Consider the following 15,686-nt stretch of genomic DNA (forward strand, 5'->3'; position numbering starts at 1 on the left):
ATAGTTGTTGAATGAGTTCTACATGAAATAGTGCAAGATTTAAAATTGAGAAAAATTTGTGAAGTCAGTGAAGCAACAACATTATTTTTGCATAATTTGTGTCATACAGGGCTCTTTTATTATCGTTGTTATTATTATCATCATCATTATCATCATCATCATCATCTTGAGGGCACAGAGAATAGCTTCTGGGTCCCAGAGTCTGGGTAGAAGTTAAGTTTCTACAATGTAGTTTCAGCCATGACAGAAACACAGTATAGACCATTCTTGCCAACCCTTCTTAATTCCTTCTCTCACTGCTTCTGTGGAGCAAGAGTCTGTTGCTTTCCTTGAATGAAGATTCCACACCAGATGTTTAGATCATCCAATGTTTCTTATGCAAGGATTCCCATGATTCAATTCCTCTTAAAAGTAACTGCCAGGAAAAAGTTTTCCTGACTTGAACAACTATGATTCTTTTTCCAGACCATGAGAACTATATCATTAATTGTATGATATTCTTGTCTTGGCTCTGGGAAGCCCAAAGCTAAATGCAATGCTTGACTGTGGTAAACCAGGACCCTGGCAAGAGGATCTCTTACCTTCTGTTATTTCAAATAAGAAAGAAAGTCGCCCATATCTATTTGCACATAGGGAATATGTTTGTAATAATTTTTTAACCAATAGTAAATAATATATCTTCTAACTCTAGCACTAAATGAAAATAAGATGCCCAAACTAGCAACTCCCAGTTTTTTGGGTGTATCAGTCTATTTTCTGTTGCTTTAACAAAATAACTGAGGCTGTACACTTCATAAAGAAGATTATTTTGCTCACTGTTTTGGAGGTTCGGGAGCATGATCCAGCTTCTGCTTAGTTCTGGTAAGGGTTCTCTTGGCTGAATCATATGATGGTATCATGGTGGGAGTGTATGTGAGAAGAAGAAACCATAGAGTGAGACAGGAAACCAGAGAGGGCTGGGGAAAAAGACATTTTTGTGTCTTGTTCCTTTATGGCAACTCTTCTTTTAATAACTGATCAGAGTTCCATGAGAATTCCATTAATTCTTTCTGAGGTCAGCCCCTTTAATGACCTTATTAGTTCTCACAAGGTCCTACATCACCAACTGGGGACCAAGCTCCCCCATATGAAGCTTTGGGGGATACATTTAAACCACATCCAAACCATAGCAGCAAGGGTACGTTTTTGTGCTTCTTGTTTCCAGAAAAAGGAGTGGAAAAGAATGTAAAAGAAAAAAATTATTTTGCAGGCAAGGTTTTCAGATTGGAGGTTAGATTTTTTTTTTTAAATTGTGGGCCATATTAAGGACAAGTATTGTCTTCACAGTGCAAAACAAACTGTAGTAGTTTCTGTAAGTTTTTATTTTAGTATTGCTATTGAATCATAATGAGTATTTTACAAATTTTATTGTTTGTTGCTAATGAGGGTAAGAGTAAAACCTCTCTTAGAGGTTCTGAAAGCAAAACATAATTCATATTAGCAAAGATAATGCTTTTGAGCGTATAAGTCACAGATCAGATATACAGCACTGTTGTTATAAGAACCAACAGATGCTTTCTCTACATGGTTTTATGCCTGTCATGAATACTGTAAAACAGCAAATTTTCCAAACATCTTTATATTTTGTACCTCTTCTGAGAAAAAAAAGTTTGTAATACAAGAAAAATGTCTGCAGGTGAGTCATGAATAAGAATTTGGTTAGCTGATTTTGCCTGTTAGATGTTATAGGACAGTTAAGAATGTTGTAGAATTTATATGTTACTTATAAAACAATATTGCAGTAAAATATTCTCATTGAATGAAAATTTCTACCTCACTTCAAGGCTAAGCTCAATTAGATGAAGGCCCATGGATCTGCTATAGTAGTGGTGACATAATAGGAGCAATGCATGGAAGCACCTTTTTAGGTTGAGTTTTGCTAGAGTCACATAGAGTCTAGTTCTGGAATTAGGAGTACACACACAGACTATTTTTATTTAGGAAGAGTTGGTGGACAAATTAAAACTACTGTTTTGTGTATAGAAGAGAAGGCCAGGAGGTAGAGACTGTGGTTGGAAGATGAAAGCAACTAACAGTTTTCCACTTTTACAGGAAGAGTGCAAATGCCCAAAGTTCTATTCATTTATTTCTTTTATGATTTAGCTGTGGTGAGTATTTTGAGCACCATGTTTTTCATTGGCTGGGCTGGAATGTGGACAGTGTCCTTAACCTATCTGTGAGGGAAAAAGAACTTTTCTACAGATCATTGAGTTGCTTTGGTGTCTGACTTGCTCCCTTCCTGTGATGTGGTGCTGGAATAACCCACTGCCTATTACACTTGCAATACTCCTTCTTGGTGGGAGACATCTTGTGGGCCTCATTCAACAATCAAGCACCTTGGTAATGGGATTGCAATAAAAATAGGGGACCTTCTTTTGTATTTAACAATATCACTTTTTATCCTTAACTTTAAAATTGCCCCTGGGGAACAGAAATGAAGATATGATATTTCCAAGTCAATTGGTGACTTTGACCAGGTCATTTCTGTGGCCAAAAAGTTGTCTTCTATCTCGCAGATTTCAGAGAACTGATTTTATTCAGTTCAGTCCTTCAAGTCTTTGTGCTCAAAATTGCCTTTTCCTCAACATTTATTTGTAGAAGAAAAATGATAGATTCTTAGAATTTCTGATGGTTTATTTGTATAGTTACATTCAGGGACCAAAAAAGCAGAAGAAAAATCATTTTTAAGTCAGTGACTTTTCACAGCCCCTATTGGTGAACTGAAAATCCTGCTAAGTTTCCTTGAAGAGATTTTTAGCTTAAATCATCTAGTTTTTAATGTAATATTCAAAAAGTCTTGATTTCCAAATTTGTTTAGTACTGTGTTTCTAAACAATTTTAGTTGTAGATGGATATAATACCTTTATTTTACTTATTTATTTGTATGTGGTGCTGAGTCTCAAATCGAGTGCCTCACAAGCTAGGCAAGCACTCTACCATTGATCTACAACTGCGATCCCTGGTACTGAAATTCTATAATCATGCACAGTTTTAGGAAATATCAATCTCTCAGAGTTGGGGGGGTAGGTTTGAGAAACAGATTTTTATGAAGATGAATAGCCAAATTTAAGCTAATCGATATTTGGTATGCTGACAATCATGAAAATATATAAACTGCTTTTCTGCTATGCATGCATATTTTATTTAAATACCAAGCTGATTCACACTCAGAAAGAATAGGAAACAAAGAGTTCACACATGAAAAATATCTAGCCTTGCTCATGGGGGTGGGGTATAATGTCCAGATGTTGAGAGAAGAGAGTGATCTGCACCAGCAAGTCAGTTCAGAATCATACATTTTAGCCAGGCACCACTGTAATTTTACCTTATGACCTATCCAAGCGGCTCATACTCATTTTCTTCCAAGGCCTCCTTGTTATTTGACCAAATTTTGCAGACACCCTTTAATTTCCTCCTCACTTACGCCTCATAGTGTTTTTTGAAAATTAGACTGAAGCACAGGGTAAAAGTAGCACTTACAATATTCCAAAGTTCCTTCTTCCTCCAGTGCTACCTTTCCACAGAACTAGGCAAGTACTTTCTTTTTGAACTAGACCTTTAAGCATCTCTTTCTTTGTCTGGTCTTTCTTTCTTTCCCAACTCTAATTTATTGCTTCCTGTTAAGTGCAATTTATCTATTGTTCAGATATAATTCAGATTCAAATGATCCTACCTTGCTTTGATGGTACTCAAATAGTTGAAAACACAGAAACATATAATACCACCAAATGATACAAACATCCAGTGATGCTGTTCAAGAACCCACACTCATTTCATTTTGTTCACTGATGCCTCTTCAGTACCTACAATGGTCCCTGGTATATACTGTAGTTAAGTGTTCAATAAATGTGTGGAATGCAGTACAGTTTACTCTGTAAATTTAGAATTAAGTATGGTCTACTCTTACAAGTGTGTTTCTGTAATGAGAGCATTCATAACACAGATGAACTCATCCATGACTTATAATATATAGGGAAAGGATACTAGTGAAATGGGGGTAGTTGCGTTAGTTCATATGCAAGTGTTCCCAGTACTATAATATATTGCACCACCAAGTAACAGCAGCTGCAAAACAGAGCAGCATGCATTGAGATGTGGAGAACACATGGTACTGGGTCTGATGCCCATTTGCTCTGTGTTCTCTTTTGAATTGGTTTGGTCATGAGTTCCAACTTGAGAGAGTTTATGGGAAGAGGGTGCAGGCAAAGGGTTCTCCTTTTATTGATTTTGTGTTTATCTTCCCCACTCAGCAACCTCAAACTACTCTCCTTACAATCTCTTCAACAGTTACCTTCATCTTTTCATAAAGGTAAGGTCCTATACTTATATTTACTGTAATATTTATTAGGAATTTAACATGGCTCATAAACTCTGCTAGTATGTTTTTTGGAATGGTTGCTGTTTTTGTTAATGCTCTGGTTGCAATATTACATAGATTTTGAGTAATTTATTCCTAACCCTATTTGCCCCATAAGCCCTGTTAATTTGAGAGTGTGATTTTTGCAAATGGGAAGAACACATACATCCTTTTAGGGTAGAAATGCAGTGCTGCAAACTTCATTTTCAATGAAGACAAGTGGGATTTGGCCATGGGACATGTTCTGGAAAGAGCATCAGCAACTCCCATATGAATACAGGCATGGGCCCTTCTAGGGGCAGGGGAGGATTCTCTGACAGAGTGCCAGGATCTGAGGCTCTGAGGAACCTGTAAGGTGGGGTGGACCAGTTATTGGATGGTTTCAAAAAGTGGAGTTTTTATGGAATTCAGAATTTTCTCTGGCAAAGTGCCTGAAAGAACTTCTGGAGCAGGAGGTGGACTGCCCCTGTGGTGTTCTAGAGACATTAACCTGTAGGTATGTGTAGACGGATGCAAGTGCAGAGCGGGGCAGGGAAGGGTCCTGAAGCCAGAAGGCGGCAGTGGGCTTGGAAAGGGCGTGGTAACTGGAAAGACATTAACAGAGAACCAATGAGAGTACCCACTGGGGAGGAGAAGGTCCCAAAATTGATTGCTGATCTGGGCCTGTGCGACTGCTGGATAGAAATATTCTGGACAAGGGGCTGAGAAGTTGGGGAAAAGGAGCAAGTCTGACGGGGGGCGGGGAGAGACAAAGCAATGTTTGCTCGGTTAAGTGCTACGTCCCAACGTTTCAACCACAGTGAATACTGGTACTTTAACTAGTGGCCGTTTGACTCTGTTTTCTGCCTCCACCCCTGGGGGCGGTGGTGGGGAGTTAGTGAGTCCCCTCTCTGGACAAGGTGCCTTTTTAGACTGCTGCTAAAGCGTCCTGGACATTGATCCCGCAGCGTTTGAGTTCAGAGGAGGAAGTTTCAGGATCCCAAGCATCTTTCTTAGGAATGCTCTGTGACTACTGGCACTAACTTTCCTCACCTAGAGCCTCAGGACACGGGAACTTGTCAGTGGATCTTCCTATGCAGAAGAGAAAGGACCCCAGCCCACTTTCCCGCTTCGGATTCCCGGTGCTACTGGACTGACACTTTTGCGGTCTGGCGGGGAATTGCTCCCGGCGCCCAAGGGCTGACTTTCGGAACCGGGAGCGGGCCTCTCACCCAGAGCTGCGAGAGCGCTGCTCCCCGCCTCTGGAGCCGGGTGGTGCGCACTCTCGGGGCTGGTGGGACAGTTTCTCAAAACTGCCCCCGGAGGTTCCCGGCCCGGTTCAGGGTACTCTCACTGGACCCCAGAGGCGCCGCCGCCGCCGGGCTGACGCAGTGACCGCTCCCAGGCCCCCGCGCCCCAGCCCCTCCTCCTGGGGATCCCCTGTCGCCAACACACTCCCGGGCCCCGCAGGACACTCCCCTCCGGAGGCCGGGCCTCGGCTACTCGCCCGCCCGTCGGCCGCCCCCGCCCCGCCCCGCGCCCACGCCGGGAGAGCCCCGGGCCCCGACCCCTCCCCCCGACGCCCGGCCGCGAGCGGGACTGAGGCGGCGATGGTGACTGGGCAGCGGCGCGGGGCCGGGCCCTGGGCTGGGAGGCTCAGCTACCTCTTTCTCTCGCTGCCCCCGCCCCTCCTCCGCCCCCTGTCGTGCTAGCCCCGGCGGCGGCGGCCCAGCTCGGCGCTCTCGCCTCGCCGCCTCCTCCCCCACGCCACGGACCCTCTGCCTCCCCGCCTTCGCCCCCTCCTCTCCCGCCTCCTCCCGCTCTGCTCCCTCCGCCTCCTTTCCCGAGCGGCCAGCCGGGGCACGAGAGAGGTGGCAGCGAGGAGGCGTAACGGAAAGCCCCTGCTTGGGGAAGGCTGCGGGCTCCGAGCCTGAGACGCCGAGCTGAGGCCGGGTGAGTTGGAGACGCCGGGCCCAGCGCGCGCCGCGAGAGGGGAGAGCCCGCAGCCCGGCCAGGTGGGCTCAGGGCGGCGCACACCGAGCCGTCGCGGCCGGCAGAGCCCCGGCTCGTGCACCGCTGCTGGCGCGGGAACTTCGCTTTGCGTCCCGGGAGCCCGCCGGGCGGGAAGGGGTTCGTCTCCCGACCCGCAGGAGGTGCAGCGGGACGGGTGTCGGATGCCAAAATGGGAAGGGAGCCGCTGCTTCTGTCCATGCCTCAGCTGCCGGCCGCAGAAGTGGAAAAAAGTTGTTTCTGGAACGGCGTCTTTTCGGGAAGCCGGCGCGAGCCCAGCTCTACCGCCGCCGCTGGCGGGCTCCGACCAGCGGCGACTGCGGGGCCGATGGCGCGCGGGTCCTGGGAGCAGCTCGGCGCCGAACTGGGGCCGCCTGGCACCGCGCCCTAGGGCCGTCCCGTGGTCGTCCCCGCCGGGCCTGGTCTGTGGTGTGTGGGTCACGCCGGCCACAGACGTCAGCTGCTTCTCTGATCTAGGCTGCATTTTTGTGGGCAGCGCAGTGATTGGGGGTGCGGGCTGGAGGAGGTGGGCGGGGAGTGGGGAAGACCACATCTGGGATGGGTGGGTTGGGCCCCGGGGATGGGTGAAGGGTTGCGGGAGATTCTTTACGTGTTTCCAGGCAGTTTTTGTGTGTTCGTGTCTGTCTGTCTTTCTTTATCTTCTCTTCCATTTAGAGATCCTGCGTTCTTTGAACTGAGAAAAACAGAAGGGTTTTCTTCAACCCGGTACAACTTTTCATTATTTCGAGGAGGGTCATGAGTTCTATGAAAGTCAAGAGTAAGCACGAATTTATCCTCTATCCTGGTCCTCACTCCTGCCGGGCCATTTCCTGTAGTTCAGTTTTCTCTGCTGTGATTGTGCCTGTGTATGTAGGTCACCAGCAGTGATCCACCTAGAGAAGCAGAACCACTGTAGACAAGTGCGCGTTGGAGTCCGGGTGGAGAGGTGTCAGGGAGCCAAAGAGTGACCGACGTTACTTGATGTGATGTTTATAATCTGCACTTGTTGCTTTTGCTTTACCCACTGGCCGGAGAGCTCTACCCTGCCAGGTTGAAGAGAGGTTCAGAGGCCCATCCCTTTGGTGACTTTTCTTGGTATTCCTGATTCTTTCCTTTGTGATTCTGTTAAAAGTTATCCTCTTTACATTTAAGATATAGAGAACACATGGTGTTTAAATCAGCTTTTTCATTGCTGTGACCAAAAGACCTAACAAGAACAATTTTAGAGGAGGAAATTGTATTTGGGACTCACTTCCTTAGAGGTCTCAGTCCATACATGGGGACTCCATTGCTCTGGCCTCAAGGTGAGGCAGAACAGCAAGGCAGCAGAGTATGGAGGAGAAAAGGGACTCAGGACCTGCAATCAGGAAGCAGAGAGAGAGAGAGAGACTGCTAGCACCAGGAACAAAATATATACTCCAAAGGCATATCCCCAGTGACCTGCCATGTCCAGCCACACCCTACCTGCCTATAGTTACCACTCAGTTAATCCCTATCAGTGGATTAACAGACTAGGTTAATGGGCCCATAACCCAATCATTTCACTTCTGAATGTTCTAGTATTGTATCATAATCTTTTTAGGGGACATCTCATATCTAAACCATATGTATGTTAATGGGAGGATTAAATGCTTTAGAAATAAGAAATAAAATTGAAATTTTGTTTTGCTGTTGGAATGATAGTCTTGTTAATAGTCCATATTCGAAATCTAATTCTGATGAAACATTGAAAGGGTTTGAAGTAATATCAGATAAAATACTATCTTAAGATAGTATTATTCCCTATGTGGTCATACAGAGAGCAAACAGCATATTTGTTATGGTTTGCAGCGGGTGCAGCAAACATTTTATACTAGGAAAAAAGACATTGTGAGTTGTAGGAAAGGAAGGAACTCATTTGTCTTCAGAACATTCTGATTAGGAAGAATAATTACTGCAAATGAACATTTGTGAGTATAATTTGAGTCATGATATGTAAACTGGTAATTTGTCTATAGAAGAGTTTGTAGAAGGGAACAAAGTGATGCCTTTTGGAAAAAGTAAATGTACACAATTTAATTGATGGCACCTGTTGATAGCAGAGATGTGTGAACTTGAATTAAAGAGGTTTGCTCTACATAGGGTTTGGGTGGAGTAGGGAGGAAAGATCCATAGTAGGTGATGATAGTAAAATAGTATGTTGAAAGATACACACACACACACACACACACACACACACACACACACACGTATGTATTTTTTTTATTCCACCAGTCTAATTAATGGTCTAATTGCTTTTTTTCCCCACATTTTTTAAAATTAGTGCATCATAGCTGTACACAATGATGGGATTTGTTGTTATATATTCATACATATACACAATATAATAGTTTGGCCAATATCACATCATATATATGTATTTTAGTAAGCATTGTATGCAGCTTCTCAAATTCTTTATTGCAAAAAATTGACAAAGTAGGAGACCAAAATTTAGGAGACCGTTTCAGTCTTAAGTTCCCAGATGTGTCACTGTTTTAGTCAACTTTTTCACTGCCATGACCAAAAGACCTGACAAGGACAATTTTAGAGGAGAAGTTTATTTGGGGCCCAGGGTTTCAGAGGTCCATCAACAGCTGGCTCCATTCCTTAGGGCCTGAGACCAGGTAGAATATCATGGCAGAAGAGTGTGGTGGAGGGAAGCAGCTCAAGACTTCACACCAGGAAGGAGAGAGAGTGAGCTGTACTTAACAAGGACAAAATATAGACCCCATGGACCCACCTCCTCCAGCCACACCCTGCTGCCTACAGTCCCCACCCAGTTAATCCTATCAGGAGATTGGTGCACTGATTAGGTTAGACATTTTATAACCTGATCATTTCATCTCTAAACTTTCTTGCATTTTCTCAATCATGAACTTTTGGGGGACACACAGTATCTGAACCATCACACAGTCAATTATTATCTGAACCTTGTTATTTGATTACCCTTTGTCTCAATTTCTATGTTTGTATCGTGGAAGTGATAAATAGTTTTTAAGAATCACCTTGAGGCATTCTTGTAGTCTCTTCTATACTCAGGAGGCTGAGGCAGGAGGATCACAAGTTCAAGGCTAGCCTGGGCAACTTAGTGAGACCCTATCTCAAAATAAAAATTAAAAGGACTGGGGATGTAGCTCAGTGATGGAGGACACCTGGGTTCAATCCCTGGTTACCACTCTGCCTCCCCACCCAAACACCTTGAGAATTAACTGCTAACTTTCCTATAGGACTTAGCATAGTTCCTTACACTAAGTTTCAGAAAATGCTCATGATTCAATACTCCAAATCCTCAGGAAAAAGGGAAATGTAAAGATATTTGATTTTAGGATGAGCAACTGAATGGAGACTGTACCCATGTTCATGACTGTCCACCTCCAGAAACACCTGATCTTTCTAGAACTTGCAGCTACTACTTTTGGCCCTTCCTGGTCAGCCTTTTCTGGATCTCCATTTCCAGAGTGTATAGTACAGGCTCTGTGTAGGTCTGAGCAGCAGCACAGACATGACCTGTAATTCCAGCTCTTTGCAGTGGCAGATTCTCAGGTCCCTGTAAAGTAAACATCCAAGTTTCATTTGAGAAAGAAGAAAAAAAAAAAAAAAAAAAGCCATAGTGGCGGACATGGTTAAGTGCTTCTCAGGGGAATCCTAAAAGCAATGTTTATTCAATGCTTAGTACTCTTAGAAAGATACATACAAGTAAGTAAATATCTAATCTCCAGGATTTACTTCAAAAAGCACCTTTAAAGTATGTGTTGGGGTTAGTGATGCCTAATAGCAAAGTGAACAAAAGACATTCTTAGCAAAACAGCATTTCTATAATAAGTGAAGTAACTATGCTGTGTATTGCTCCTTCTAATTCGGAGAGCATGCCTATTTGTTCATTCATCCATTCATTCATCCTGTCATTCAGCAAATACCTTTGAAACTTCTCCCATCATCCAGGCTCTGTTCTGGGCTCTGGTAATTCAGGAAGAACCAAGAGCAGGCCTCTTCTCTCACAGAACACACATTCTCTCAGGAGAGACAAACTCTACATACCAAGGACCTCTGTAAGCCCTGGATGCCTTTTGGTTTGGAGGAGTCTGCACAGGGAGACCAGTGTGCTGGGTCTAATTCACTTCCACTAATCAGCCTGATCAGATAGAGATGATCTGGCTGTGGTGGGGAGTGGTCACAGCCAGTGGATTATTAGAATAAGGGAGATGTCTTTCTTGACTTTCTGAAAGTATGCATCACTACATTGAGTCATGGCTAAGTAGAACTAGCAGCCAATGAAACAAATAGTTTTAGGTGCAATAAAAACAAATAGTAGTTTAGAAGTGAGACTTCTCAGCCTTCGAAAGACCAAGGAGTCAAGGGTAGGATCTGATCATCATTTTACAAAACCAGGGAATAATCTCACCTGGCTTTGAAATACTTGACTGTCTTATTATAGAAGGTGTAAGAAATGAGAGTGGATACATGGTTCTTCATGCATCTTCATGGTTGTAGTCCCCCCCCCCACAACTTACAAAATTACAGTGATATATAATGCAACAATTTGTATTATGTTTGGAATCTAGAAGGCTTGAAAAGGTAAAGCAAGCAGGGCTGTGACAGTAGTTGCTTGGACTACAGTCAAGCTTAAGGTCCTATAGCTGGGGAAGTACTTGAGGGGGTGGGGTCTTGGGTGCTGAGCCGAGCAATCTGAACTTCATTTTGAAAACTGTTTGAAGGGTAGATTTGTAGCACATGAATGCCAAGGCCAGTGTGCTTTAGAAAAACTCCATGATCACAAGGTGGGCAGGGTGACCAGGAGACTGGGGCACAAGTTGAGCTGAGTGGCCAGTGCAGGAATCCTGGCAGGACTGGGTGAAGAAAAGAGAAGAGGCTGACCATACTACCTGTTTATTGCCTGAGGTGGGCTCTCCTGAGAGGGAATTCACAGGGACAGGAGTGGGTCATGGCACTTTCCCAGAAGTAAGCAGTTGTGGGAACCCCATTTTGGAGGGGGAAGATGGCGAGGATTAATGGGTTCAGTTGGAATGAACTCTGAGGATTCTTGGAGAGGTGTCCAGCCCAGCATGGGATACAGAGGCAGGAAGAGAGGTTGGAACTAGAAAAACGGAGTTCTTTTTGCAGCGATGACAGGTGGTTGCAGGGAGGCCTCCCTCTCTTGCCTGGTCTGTTGAGGTTTACTGAATAATGCCATAGGTGAGAGTAACTTATGTCTTCATGGCTGAAATTTTCTCTTTAATTTTCAACAGGTGTAAGAGGATAATCAAGCCCCTGACCTTAGCCCCAAATGACCAGGCTCATACTGATGTTATTCTGCTGACTTGGTGGAATTTCCTTCTGTTATTTTGAAACGAGATCATTAAGAAGGATGTACATAGAATGGTTCTGAGTATGTTGGATAGCTTAGATGTATAACTGATCAATAGATTCCATAGGCTCATACACATATAGTCCCTTTGTGTCCTTCCAAATTTATATGTCAAAACCCTAACCCACTATTTAATAATATTTGTAGACTGGGCTTTTGGGAGGTGGTTATGTTTAGATGAGGTCCTCAGGGTGAGACTGCACATGATGAGATTAGTTTCCTTATGAGACAAGGAAGAGAAATCAGAGCTTGGTCTCTTCCTGGCATGTGAGGACACAATGGGAAGGATTAATCATTGTCAGTCTGTGTAACCAGCAGACACCTCATCTTACCCTTGTCCACTTAACTGGGTTGGAAGGCTGTCGCCTAAAATGTTTTAACTGGTTATCTTGGATTGGCGTAGTTATGGTGAATAAATTTTTTTTTTCGTGTGTGTGTGTGTGTGTGTGTGTGTGTGATTTTTCTATTTCTTACGTTTTCTGTAAGTAGCATTGCTTTTTAAAATTAGAAAAGAAGAGTTGGTGGGTTGTCTTAGAGTTTTTTTTTTTTTTCACAAAACCACCAATTATTTTGGTCACAATGTCGTTCATCTTACACCTGTGGTGCGTGCGTTATAAGGTAGTCTCTGTCATTAAACAGTCAAAATTCTTATTATAAATTTAGTTACAAATGCTGGAAGGCTACAGGAGTGCAGCTAGAATTGGGTGCTGTGACCCAAAGCCAGAATGGAACAGCTTCCTCCAAGCAGTTGGGAAGACCCCGCTCCATAATTATAGTGGGCATGTTTTCATAAACAGCTGAAGTGTGATTTGAGAGATGTTTCTGTTTAATTGATAAGATGTACTGAATTAAATAAATACTGCCCCATAAATTTTTTAAATTATTTAATTCTCTTTAATTGTTTTAGTGTTCAGTAGAACCTGAACCAGCAGTGAGATCCTAAATATCTCTTTAGCAAAAGCTTCCTCACATGCCCAGAAAATTAAGAAGGACTCTTTTTCCTCTACTGATTCTATTGTTCAGCATTTTCTTTCTTTGCACTCTGAGCTGTGTTGTCAGGGGCACCTGGAGTTCAAACTTCCTTTCCCCCTCTGGCAGGCTGCAATTGGGCTGCGTTTCACATTTTGTTTTCCAGTTTTGAGGCATTTGGCCAGTTGTTTAAGCAAGATTCTACTTCACTGACAGTAGCCTCATTTAATCTTTAGGTAAGTGGTGCATAGCACCAACTTTTTAAGGACAAAATAACTTCTTCTTTAAAAATATTTTCAATTGTAGATGGACACGATATCTTTGTTTTTTTATGTGGTGCTGAGAATCAAACCCAGTGCCTCACATATGCAAGGCAAGCGCTCTACTACTGAGCCACAATCCCAGCCCCAATTTCTTAACTTCTCTTGCTTATAGAGATCAAATTTTCTGAAATGCAAAATAACCGATTGAATAGTTGGGGAATTACAGCTTACCAGTAAGGAGGGTTTTGTATTTATAAATGACTACCATCTATACATTAAGCATACAATTAAGAAAAAAATGGCTCACAACTTTAAAAAGAATCTAAGATCACATCCTTTTTATTTAAATGACCCACAGTCCATTTCTAGAAGATGATTCTACATAGAATCATGAGGTATGTCTAATAGATACTTACTCTTTCGTTTGCTCATTATTATAGTAGTCCTTCTAGGGTTCCAAATTTACCAACCTAATTACTGACTCTGCATGGACTCAGTCTGTAATAGGGAGCATGGTGTGCTGACTTGAACAGGGCACTGTATGTCACTTTTGATCCCAGTCCTTTTAGTAAGTGGTGTGCTTGGGTTTTCTTGTCTGCTCATTTTTTTTTTTTTTTTTTCCTGACTTGTGCTTAGGTCAATAATTCTTTTCTCTATTAGTAAAAAATAGGGTAGCATCAAAAGAAGTGAAACTGATGTATAGAATAGTTAGACTTTATTATAAAGCCCAAAAGAACTGTAACTGGGGACAGTATGGGTGAAGAGGCCAGCCATAACGGTTAATAAGAAACCATGTGGTGGTAGTGGTAGAAAGGGGTGACAGGTTGTATATATACCTGTGTAGCCAGGTGGCCTGTGTAGCCAAGTGGGCCATCTAGGATGGTCTGATCAACTATGCTGGAGTGAGGGTGGGGCTCCTGCTTCTCATGATCTGAAAAGTAGACTTGTGGACTCTAAGAGTATGCAAACTTTCTTCACAAACACCTCAACAAAACTTTCATGTTTTAAAAGGTCAAAAAAATGTTTGTTTTTTTTTAAACTAAGAACTGCCATCAAGTTAGATTTTCTCTTCCTATATATTGATCTTTAAAATCGTGACCATGGAATTTCCCAATTCTTCTTGTAAAATTTCAGCTTTCTCAGTTCTGGCACATCCAATCTGTCCAGAGAATTCTGAATTCTGACCTGGTCGTCTGTCATGTCAGCCTTCCATAGGGACTATATGTTGTTCCTCCATGTATTCTGCTCATTGGATTTTCAGGGCCTTGGGGTTTACTGGTGCTGCTCTGCTCAGCCTCCCCTTGTCATTCCCACCAAGTCCTGTTAGTAACCAAGGGTGCATCAGCCTTTGCAGGCAACTGGAGGGCAGAGGGCTGGAGTCTGTGCCAAGATACAGAGGAAGCTAATCATGCCCGTGACCCCGACCTCATTAACATTGTGTTGGAACCAAAAGAGCCAGCATTCCGCAGCATTGTTTGACTTTGGATTGTCTCTACTGATTTATGGTCACGGGGTCCATATTCCTGCCTTCTAAGGGAGGCAGATATAAGAGCCAGATGAGAATGTGAGAGACAATCGGTACTTCCTGCTTCTTTTCAACTCCCTAACAATTGGGCTTTGGATTGTCAGCTAGTTATTGGGTCCTGCTGGTGTTGATTTGGCCCAAGACAAACGAGGACTGACAAGCGTGAGTAAAGAGTGTGAGGGAAGAAAGCCTCTTACAGTTGGGGGTGAGTGGGTGGACTCATGTTCTGCGGGCAGGGGTAAAACTCTCACGTTGGTACTCCACATCCCTTCAAGCAGTACTTCTCCAATATGAGTGTGTGCTAGCATCGCCCAAAATCTTGTTAAAATTCAACCTCTGACTTAGCAAGTCTGGTGGGGCCTGGGAGTCTGTATTTCTAAAGAACTGTCCTGGTGATGCTGCTCATTCTGAGGAGCAGACTTTGAGGAACAAGTCCTCACATGAGGCTGGTGCAGGAGAGAGACTACAGATTAGCCAGAGGGAGGTTGAGACCTGTAAAGGCCAAACCTTGCCTGCCAGGAGGGCTGTATTCTGCTACTCAGGGCCTGCCTCTGCTGGGACGTGACTGAGGGTCTCAGCTCTGGCCCTTCCTCTTGGGTCTCTAAGGACTGCCAGGAGCAGCTATGCAGGGATTCCCATAAGTCCTTAAGGCAGAGAGATTTGGGGGGGGGGGGGGCTTCCTGTTATGGGGGGGGGTTGGTTAAGTTTTAGTTAAATTGATTTTCTCATTGTATGTTATATTCCACAAGTTTTAGTTGGATAAAGAAGGCTCTAACTTCCTTCAATTAAATCTGCATTTTCCCACACTGTACAACTTTGAAGTTATGTGATTACAAAGTTTTAGAAAGTTGCCTATTGTTTCACTTGGAGCATTATTCTGAAACTTGCCTGACAATTGCTGGGTGCTGCTAGACACGTGTACTTCCAAGCTGCTTCCTTGGGGTTCTGACTTAGATTTCTAAAGTGGGTCCTGGGAATCCCTATTTTTTAAACAAAGCTTCTAGGAGGTTCTTATGCTCAGACAGGTTCCAGAAATACCAGTTTAGAGAAACATCACTGTAGAAACCTGTCTGTCTGAGCCTGTGATGTTGGCCCTGGCTGAGGCACACTCATCTCTGGAGTATTTGGTTGTGAAGGGCTGTCTCTGTCCCATTGGACAAC

At 43.5% G+C, this 15,686-nt stretch overlaps 1 protein-coding gene across 7 annotated transcripts in view; it reads left to right on the top strand.

Moving 5' to 3' along the window:
* Positions 1-4,328: 4,328 nt before the first annotated feature.
* The window catches only part of LHFPL2 (LHFPL tetraspan subfamily member 2), a 157,797-nt gene continuing 146,439 nt past the window's right edge, over positions 4,329-15,686 (top strand). For 3 of the 7 annotated variants that reach the window (XM_079143591.1, XM_079143590.1, XM_079143596.1), the window contains exon 1: positions 5,948-6,328. The gene's annotated coding sequence lies outside the window, so the exon portion shown is untranslated. Of the gene's footprint in view, positions 4,349-5,947; positions 6,391-6,996; positions 7,164-14,134; positions 14,688-15,686 lie in introns of those variants that run through there. The other 4 variants (XM_079143594.1, XM_079143593.1, XM_079143595.1 and 1 more) reach the window with 4 other exon arrangements.

This window comes from Sciurus vulgaris (assembly GCF_902686455.1).
Source record: "Sciurus vulgaris genome assembly, chromosome: 6".
Classification (NCBI taxonomy): domain Eukaryota; kingdom Metazoa; phylum Chordata; class Mammalia; order Rodentia; family Sciuridae; genus Sciurus; species Sciurus vulgaris.